Below are 8,373 nucleotides of genomic sequence, written 5' to 3' on the forward strand. Positions count from 1 at the left end.
GCGTGCCAAGGTGGGTCATGGGGTGGGTGCCAAGGTGGGCACCAGGGTGGGTGTGCACCAACCCTAGCCAGGGTAGGTCACGGGGTGGTTGTCGGGGTGGGCGTCAAGGAGCCAAGGTGGGTGGCAAGTAGCCAAGTTGCGTGCCAAGGTGGGTGTCGGGGTGGGTGCCAAGGATCCAAGGTGGGTGCCAAGGAACCAAGGTGGGTGTCTGGGTGGGTGCCGAGGTGGGAGCCAGGGTGGGTCCCAAGGTGAGTGCAAAGGTGGGTGCCAGGGTCAAGGTGAGTGCCAATGTGGGTTCCAAGGTGCCAGGGTCAGGGTGAGTGCCAATGTGGGTTCAAAGGTGCTAAGTTGGGTGCGAGGTTGGGTGCGAGGGTGGGTGGGTGCCAAGGTGTGCTAGGTGGAAGCCCGGGTGGGTCGGCATCCCATGGGTGTCGAGTTGGGTGCCTGATGGGTGCTTCTTGTCAAGTTTTAGTCGTCGGGACTCATTTCGAGCCTTAGAGGTCGTTTCTTGTCCGGTTGCCCTGTCTTCGACCTGGGAACCCAATTTTGGTCCTCGGGTCCCATTTTTTTTTGTCTCGCATCCCACTTTTGGCCTGTGGCCTTTTCGGGGTCGATTCTCGTTTTGGGCATCAGAGCATGTTTCTTCTCCTAAAACCCAATATTTGTTTATTAAGTCTCGGAACACATTTTTGTTCTCGTGGACCCATCATGGGTCTTGGAACGCATTTGTGGTCCTTGGGTCCCATTTTGCATCCCGAAACTTGTGTTTTGGTGCTTGATCCCTATTTTGGGTGCCCACCTTGCACCAAGTGCGCACCCGGGGCAAACCGAGCGCCTTGGTGCACCGGGGCAAGATCGAGCGTGCACCCGAGGCGCCCCGAACATGCACCAAGGTGCACTCGGCCCACATGTGAGCGCAGGTCGTTGCGCCCGAGGTGGTGTGTGGGCACCGCGTTGCAGACGGGACACTGCACGCACACGACGCCCCGTCCAGGTGCACGCACGTAGGCCGGGCCGGGTGCACACCCGACGCCCTAGCAAGGTGCGCGCACCCGGGCAGGGCTCACACTTGGCGAACGGGGCGCACTTCGCGAGGGAGGGTGTGCACCTCGACGGGGGTGGGTGGCCGGGGTGGATTCGCACGTGGGTCGCGGTTTGCTAAGTACACACTGCGACAAGCTCATAACGGGTGCGATCATACCAGCGTTAGTGCACCGGATCCCATCAGAACTCCGCAGTTAAGCGCGCTTGGGCCGGAGTAGTACTGGGATGGGTGACCTCCCGGGAAGTCCCGGTGTTGCACCCTTTCTTAGTTTTTCGCCGGGCGTCGCAATGCTATTTGAATAAACCTTTTGCCCGTTTGCGTTCTCGTCGGGGCCGGGCCGGGCCGGGGTGCGCTGCCCGCACTACCGCGCGCGCGGGGGCGACACCGAGCGCGCACCCGAGGCGCCCCGAGCACACAGGCCACGGTGCAACCCGGGCGTTGTGCGCGCACCCCGGTGCGCCCGAGGTGCTGCGCGCGCACCCAGGTGAAATCGGTGTGCACCTCGGCCAGTGCGCGCTCGGTCGAGTCGCGCACGTTGGCCAAGGTGCACGGTGATGTTTCTTACTCTAAGGTTCCGCACCAGACGCCCGGGACAGGTGAGCGAAGCTGGGCGGGGCCGGGTGCGCGGCCGGGGCAGGTGCACGCAGCTGGAGAGAGCTTTGGAGCACACCAGAGGTGCGCACCTTGGAGCACACTTCGGAGCGCACCAATGATGCGCTCCATTCAAAAGTTTCCTGAAAAGGCAAAAAAAGTTGAGATTATAGAATTTCCCACTTGAGAGATTGTAAAAAAAAAAAATTTAAAATGAAGGAAACGCGGGTGCCAAGGTGTGCGCGCCCGGGTGCGCAGCCCAGCCAAGGTGTGCGCACCAAGGCGCCCACCCTGGCGAAGGTGCACGCAAGGTGCGCACCCGAGGCAAACCGGACAATTAACCCAACTTTCGACTTCGCGCGCACCTGCGCACCTTGGAGCGCACTTCGGAGCGCTCCTTGGTGCGCACCAATCTTGGGCACCTCGGAGTGCACCATGGCGCCCACCAAGGTGCGCACCCGGGGCAAACCGAGCTCCGACTTCGTGCGCACCTTGGAGCGCACGAAAGGTGCGCACCATGGCGCCCACCAAGGTGCGCAGCCCAGCCAAGGCGTGCGCATCAAGGTGCGCACCCTGGCGAAGGTGCGCACCCGGGGCAAACCGAGCTCCGACTTCGTGCGCACCTTGGAGCGCACAAAGGGTGCGCAACCCAGCCAAGGTGTGCGCACCCCGGGCAAACCGAGCTCCGAATCGTGCGCACCTTGGAGCACACTTCGGAGCCCTCCTTGGTGCGCACCGATGTTGCGCACCTCGGAGCGCACCCGGGGAAAACAATGCAATTAACCCGACTTTCGACTTCGTGGGCACCTCGGAGCGCTCTCGGGTTCGCACCTCGGAGCACACCGAGGTGCGCACCTTTGATGCGCTGCCTTCACCAATTTCCAGAAAAGGCAAGAAAACATTGAGAAGGTGTGCGCACCGAGGTGCCCACCCTGGCGAAGGTGCACGCGAGGTGCGCACCCGGGGCAAACCGGGCTCCGACTTCGTGCACGCCATGCTGCGCACCTTGGAGGGCCATGGTGCGCACCTTGGAGCACACTTCGGAGCGCTCAATGGTGCCCAACCCAGCCAAGGTGCCCACCGCGGCGAAGGTGCACGCGAGGTGCGCACCCGGGGCAAACCGGGCTCCGACTTCGTGCACGCCGCACCTTGGAGCACACTTCGGAGCGCTCCTTGGTGCGCACCAGGGCGCGCAACCCAGCCGAGGTGCCCACCCCGGCGAAGGTGCACGCGGGGTGCGCACCCGGGGCAAACCGGGCTCCGACTTCGTGCACGCCATGGTGCCCACCGCGGCGAAGGTGCACGCGAGGTGCGCACCCGGGGCAAACCGGGCTCCGACTTCGTGCACGCCGCACCTTGGAGCACACTTCGGAGCGCTCCTTGGTGCGCACCAGGGCGCGCAACCCAGCCGAGGTGCCCACCCCGGCGAAGGTGCACGCGAGGTGCGCACCCGGGGCAAACCGGGCTCCGACTTCGTGCACGCCATGGTGCCCACCGCGGCGAAGGTGCACGCGAGGTGCGCACCCGGGGCAAACCGGGCTCCGACTTCGTGCACGCCGCACCTTGGAGCACACTTCGGAGCGCTCCTTGGTGCGCACCATGGTGCCCACCAGGGCGCGCAACCCCGCCGAAGGTGCACGCGAGGTGCGCACCCGGGGCAAACCGGGCTCCGACTTCGTGCACGCCGCACCTTGGAGCACACTTCGGAGCGCTCCTTGGTGCGCACCAGGGCGCGCAACCCCGCCGAAGGTGCACGCGAGGTGCGCACCCGGGGCAAACCGGGCTCCGACTTCGTGCACGCCATGGTGCGCACCAGGGTGCCCACCGCGGCGAAGGTGCGCACCCGGGGCAAACCGGGCTCCGACTTCGTGCACGCCGCACCTTGGAGCACACTTCGGAGCGCTCCTTGGTGCGCACCAGGGCGCGCAACCCAGCCGAGGTGCCCACCCCGGCGAAGGTGCACGCGAGGTGCGCACCCGGGGCAAACCGGGCTCCGACTTCGTGCACGCCATGGTGCCCACCGCGGCGAAGGTGCGCACCCGGGGCAAACCGGGCTAGGACTTCGTGCACGCCGCACCTTGGAGCACACTTTGGAGCGCTCCTTGGTGCGCACCATGGTGCCCACCAGGCCGCGCAACCCAGCCAAGGTGTGCGCACCAAGGTGCACGCGAGGTGCGCACCCGGGGCAAACCGGGGTCCGGCTTCGTGCACGCCGCACCTTGGAGCACACATCGGGGCGCTCCCGGGTTCGCACCGGCGTTGCGCACCGTGGTGGGCACCTCGGAGCGCACCGTGGTGGGCACCTCGGAGCACACCAAGGTGGGCAGCGAGGTGCGCACCTTTGATGCGATGCCTTCACTAATTTCCATAAAAGGCAAAAAAAAACGAGATTTTAAAATTTCCGTTTTGAAAGATAGTGAGAAAAAGGGAATGCTGGTGCCATCTTGAGCCCGCCCTGGTGCGCAGCCCAGCCAAGGTGTGCGCACCAAGGTGCCCACCCTGGCGAAGGTGCGCGCCCGGGCAATTAACCCAACTTCCAACTTCGCGCGCGCCAGGGTGGGAGCGCACCCAACAACCGGGCCTGGGAAGAGCCAATGCGAGAAACCCCACCAAACGCTCTGACAAAAAAAGAGGGGGCGCTCCAGTAACCCCGCTTCGGAGCGCACCCTGGGCAAACCCAGCCAGGGTGCCCACCCCGGCCAAGGTGCAGGCGAGGTGCGCACCCGGGGCAAACCGGGCTCCGACAACGTGCACGCCGCACCTTGGAGCACACTTCGTAGCGCTCCCGGGTGCGCACCTCAGAGCACACCAAGGTGGGCAGCGAGGTGCGCACCTTTGATGCGCTGCCTTCACTAATTTCCAGAAAAGGCAAAAAAAAGAGGAGATTTTAAAATTTCCGTTTTGAAAGATAGTGAAAAAAACGGAACGCGGGTGCCATCTTGAGCCCGCCCTGGTGCACAGCCCAGGTAAGGTGCCCACCCTGGCAAAGGTGCGCACCCGGGCAATTAACCCTACTTCCGACTTCGTGCGCGCCAGGGTGGCAACCGGGCCTGGGAAGAGCCAATGCGAGAAACCCCACCAAACGCTCCGACAAAAAAAGAGGCGGCGCTCCAATAACCCCGCTTCGGAGCGCAGCCGGGGCAAACCCAGCCAAGGTGCCCACCCCGACGAAGGTGCACGCGAGGTGCGCACCCGGGGCAAACCGGGCTCCGACAACGTGCACGCAGCACCTTGGAGCACACTTCGAAGCACTCCCGGGTGCCCACCGGCGTTGCGCACCGTGGTGGGCAGCGAGGTGCGCACCTTTGATGCGCTGCCTTCACTAATTTCCAGAAAAGGCAAAAAAAAATGAGATTTTAAAATTTCCGTTTTGAAAGATAGTGAAAAAAACGGAACGCGGGTGCCATCTTGAGCCCGCCCTGGTGCGCAGCCCAGGCAAGGCATGCGCACCAAGGTGCCCACCCGCGGTGCACGCCCGGGGCAAACCGGGCTCCGACTTCGTGCAGGCCGCACCTTGGAGCACACTTCGGAGCGCTCCTTGGTGCGCACCATGGTGCCCACCAGGGCGCACCCGGGGCAAACCGGGCTCCGACTTCGTGCACGCCGCACCTTGGAGCACACATCGGAGCGCTCCCAGGTTCGCACCAGCGTTGCGCACCTTTGATGCGCTGCCTTCACTAATTTCCAGAAAAGGCAAAAAAAAACGATATTTTAAAATTTCCGTTCTGAAAGATAGTGAAAAAAACGGAACGCGGGTGCCATCTTGAGCCCTTCCTGGTGCGCAGCCCAGGCAAGTTGTGCGCACCAAGGTGCCCACCCTGGCGGAGGTGCGCGCCCGGGGCAAACCGGGCTCCGACTTCGTGCACTGCATGGTGCCCACCAAGGCGCGCAACCCAGCCAAGGTGCCCACCGCAGCGAAGGTGCACGCGAGGTGCGCACCCGAGGTGCACACCCGGGGCAAACCGAGCTCCGACTTCGTGCACGCCGCACCTTGGAGCACACTTCAGAGCGCTCCTTGGTGCGCACCAGGGCGCGCAACCCAGCCAAGGTGCTCACACCCGGCGAAGGTGCACGCGAGGTGCGCACCCGGGGCAAGCCGGGCTCGGACTTCGTGCACGCCGCACCTTGGAGCACACATCGGAGCGCTCCCGGGTTCGCACCAGCATTGCGCACCTTTGATGCGCTGCCTTCACTAATTTCCAGAAAAGGCAAAAAAAAAAAAAAAAACGAGATTTTAAAATTTCCGTTTTGAAAGATAGTGAAAAAAACGGAACGCGGGTGCCATCTTGAGCCCGCCCTGGTGTGCAGCCCAGGCAAGTTGTGCGCACCAAGGCACCCACCCTGGCCAAGGTGGGTCACGGGGTGGGTCCTAGGGTGGGTAACGGGGTGGGTACTAAGGTGCGTGCCAAGGTGGGTCATGGGGTGGGTGCCAAGGTGGGCACCAGGGTGGGTGTGCACCAACCCTAGCCAGGGTAGGTCACGGGGTGGTTGTCGGGGTGGGCGTCAAGGAGCCAAGGTGGGTGGCAAGTAGCCAAGTTGCGTGCCAAGGTGGGTGTCGGGGTGGGTGCCAAGGATCCAAGGTGGGTGCCAAGGAACCAAGGTGGGTGTCTGGGTGGGTGCCGAGGTGGGAGCCAGGGTGGGTCCCAAGGTGAGTGCAAAGGTGGGTGCCAGGGTCAAGGTGAGTGCCAATGTGGGTTCCAAGGTGCCAGGGTCAGGGTGAGTGCCAATGTGGGTTCAAAGGTGCTAAGTTGGGTGCGAGGTTGGGTGCGAGGGTGGGTGGGTGCCAAGGTGTGCTAGGTGGAAGCCCGGGTGGGTCGGCATCCCATGGGTGTCGAGTTGGGTGCCTGATGGGTGCTTCTTGTCAAGTTTTAGTCGTCGGGACTCATTTCGAGCCTTAGAGGTCGTTTCTTGTCCGGTTGCCCTGTCTTCGACCTGGGAACCCAATTTTGGTCCTCGGGTCCCATTTTTTTTTGTCTCGCATCCCACTTTTGGCCTGTGGCCTTTTCGGGGTCGATTCTCGTTTTGGGCATCAGAGCATGTTTCTTCTCCTAAAACCCAATATTTGTTTATTAAGTCTCGGAACACATTTTTGTTCTCGTGGACCCATCATGGGTCTTGGAACGCATTTGTGGTCCTTGGGTCCCATTTTGCATCCCGAAACTTGTGTTTTGGTGCTTGATCCCTATTTTGGGTGCCCACCTTGCACCAAGTGCGCACCCGGGGCAAACCGAGCGCCTTGGTGCACCGGGGCAAGATCGAGCGTGCACCCGAGGCGCCCCGAACATGCACCAAGGTGCACTCGGCCCACATGTGAGCGCAGGTCGTTGCGCCCGAGGTGGTGTGTGGGCACCGCGTTGCAGACGGGACACTGCACGCACACGACGCCCCGTCCAGGTGCACGCACGTAGGCCGGGCCGGGTGCACACCCGACGCCCTAGCAAGGTGCGCGCACCCGGGCAGGGCTCACACTTGGCGAACGGGGCGCACTTCGCGAGGGAGGGTGTGCACCTCGACGGGGGTGGGTGGCCGGGGTGGATTCGCACGTGGGTCGCGGTTTGCTAAGTACACACTGCGACAAGCTCATAACGGGTGCGATCATACCAGCGTTAGTGCACCGGATCCCATCAGAACTCCGCAGTTAAGCGCGCTTGGGCCGGAGTAGTACTGGGATGGGTGACCTCCCGGGAAGTCCCGGTGTTGCACCCTTTTTTAGTTTTTCGCCGGGCGTCGCAATGCTATTTGAATAAACCTTTTGCCCGTTTGCGTTCTCGTCGGGGCCGGGCCGGGCCGGGGTGCGCTGCCCGCACTACCGCGCGCGCGGGGGCGACACCGAGCGCGCACCCGAGGCGCCCCGAGCACACAGGCCACGGTGCAACCCGGGCGTTGTGCGCGCACCCCGGTGCGCCCGAGGTGCTGCGCGCGCACCCAGGTGAAATCGGTGTGCACCTCGGCCAGTGCGCGCTCGGTCGAGTCGCGCACGTTGGCCAAGGTGCACGGTGATGTTTCTTACTCTAAGGTTCCGCACCAGACGCCCGGGACAGGTGAGCGAAGCTGGGCGGGGCCGGGTGCGCGGCCGGGGCAGGTGCACGCAGCTAGAGAGAGCTTTGGAGCACACCAGAGGTGCGCACCTTGGAGCACACTTCGGAGCGCACCAATGATGCGCTCCATTCAAAAGTTTCCTGAAAAGGCAAAAAAAGTTGAGATTATAGAATTTCCCACTTGAGAGATTGTAAAAAAAAAAAATTTAAAATGAAGGAAACGCGGGTGCCAAGGTGTGCGCGCCCGGGTGCGCAGCCCAGCCAAGGTGTGCGCACCAAGGCGCCCACCCTGGCGAAGGTGCACGCAAGGTGCGCACCCGAGGCAAACCGGACAATTAACCCAACTTTCGACTTCGCGCGCACCTGCGCACCTTGGAGCGCACTTCGGAGCGCTCCTTGGTGCGCACCAATCTTGGGCACCTCGGAGTGCACCATGGCGCCCACCAAGGTGCGCACCCGGGGCAAACCGAGCTCCGACTTCGTGCGCACCTTGGAGCGCACGAAAGGTGCGCACCATGGCGCCCACCAAGGTGCGCAGCCCAGCCAAGGCGTGCGCATCAAGGTGCGCACCCTGGCGAAGGTGCGCACCCGGGGCAAACCGAGCTCCGACTTCGTGCGCACCTTGGAGCGCACAAAGGGTGCGCAACCCAGCCAAGGTGTGCGCACCCCGGGCAAACCGAGCTCCGAATCGTGCGCACC

At 63.2% G+C, this 8,373-nt stretch overlaps 2 non-coding genes across 2 annotated transcripts; both read left to right on the forward strand.

The window, feature by feature from the left end:
• The first annotated feature begins 1,187 nt into the window (after positions 1–1,187).
• LOC131873545 (5S ribosomal RNA) lies at positions 1,188–1,306 on the forward strand. The gene has a single exon (XR_009371465.1). It is a non-coding gene; the product is annotated as a 5S ribosomal RNA (ribosomal RNA).
• Positions 1,307–7,223: 5,917 nt separating this feature from the next.
• On the forward strand, positions 7,224–7,342 carry LOC131873546 (5S ribosomal RNA). Its single transcript, XR_009371466.1, has one exon. It is a non-coding gene; the product is annotated as a 5S ribosomal RNA (ribosomal RNA).
• Positions 7,343–8,373: the final 1,031 nt, after the last annotated feature.

This window comes from Cryptomeria japonica, unplaced genomic scaffold, assembly GCF_030272615.1.
Source record: "Cryptomeria japonica unplaced genomic scaffold, Sugi_1.0 HiC_scaffold_2020, whole genome shotgun sequence".
In the NCBI taxonomy this organism is placed as follows: Eukaryota; Viridiplantae; Streptophyta; class Pinopsida; order Cupressales; family Cupressaceae; genus Cryptomeria; species Cryptomeria japonica.